Source organism: Belonocnema kinseyi, chromosome 8 (assembly GCF_010883055.1).
Source record: "Belonocnema kinseyi isolate 2016_QV_RU_SX_M_011 chromosome 8, B_treatae_v1, whole genome shotgun sequence".
In the NCBI taxonomy this organism is placed as follows: domain Eukaryota; kingdom Metazoa; phylum Arthropoda; class Insecta; order Hymenoptera; family Cynipidae; genus Belonocnema; species Belonocnema kinseyi.
This window is the reverse complement of record NC_046664.1, coordinates 23,477,355-23,478,619: the sequence shown is the minus strand read 5'-3', so window position 1 is coordinate 23,478,619 and position 1,265 is coordinate 23,477,355.

Genomic DNA, 1,265 nt, shown 5'->3' with positions numbered 1-1,265 from the left:
TTTTTTCGTTAAAAATTATTTATCTTTATCTGAAAATGTAACTATTATAGGATTGATTAAAAATTAATCGTATATATTGGTTAAGTTTGAAAATTTTTTTTTATAGAACATTAATCTTCATGGTCAAAAATTCACCATTTCCCTTGAAAATTTAACAATTTTGTTGAAAATTCGTTTTTTCCTTGTTCAATTCAATTTTTTATCACAGCTTTTATCTGGAAATTCAACTATTCCATTTTTGGTTAAATTTTATCCTGTGAATTGTATTAGTTAAAACACCAATTATTTGTTAGAAAATTAATTTATTTGTTTTCGATGATGACTTGAAATATTATTTCAGTCTAAAAAAATTCTATTTTTAACCCGTTCAATATGAAATTTTGTAATTAAAAAAAGAATATTTCGTTAATTATCAGCAATATTTGACCGTTCATTTAAAACAATCCATTACAAACACCTGTAAAAAACTATACAAATTTGAACAGAATGGTTCGAAATAGAAAGCCTTAAAGTGTTAAATTTTTAATGAGCTAAATTTGAAGTTCAAACGCTACAATTTTAATTTAAAAAAAGATTCAGAATGAATTTAAAACTTGAAATTATTTCAAATAATTTGAAACACGATTTAGACTTTTGCAGCTTTAAAAAAAAAAGCTTTTTGAGAATTGTACAGCATTTAAAAAGAATAACAAAAATTGTTGTGATTGCTAAGAACATTGAAAATGGTTTTTTATTTTGACAAATAAATTTTAAGTGAGCATTTGAAAACATTAAAAAAAAAAAAAAAAGAATTCGGAAGATTTTAAGGAAATTTTTTTATTTTGCATTTTTTTTTAATTTTAGGAAAAAATCTAATCAACAAAATATAGCAATTTTCAACCCAAAAATTAGCTTTTTAATAATTTAAATTAATTTTCTATCAAATAAATGATGTTTTAACTAATACAATGTACAGGATGAAGTTTCAATCTAAAATTGAATAGTTCAATTTCCAGATAAAAACGATTAATTTTTAATCAATCCTAGAATAGTTACATTTTCAGATGAGAAAAAAGTAATTTTTAATCGAAAAAATAAATTTTCAATAAAGTTGTCAAATCAATGAATTTTCGACCAAGAAAATCAATGATCAATGAAAAAAATACAAAATTCAAACAAAATATATGAATTTTCAACGAAATTATTTCATTTTAAAGTCAATAAAACGAATTATCTACAAAAAGTTGATTTTTTTCAGCGAAAAATATGAGTTTTCAATCAAAGAG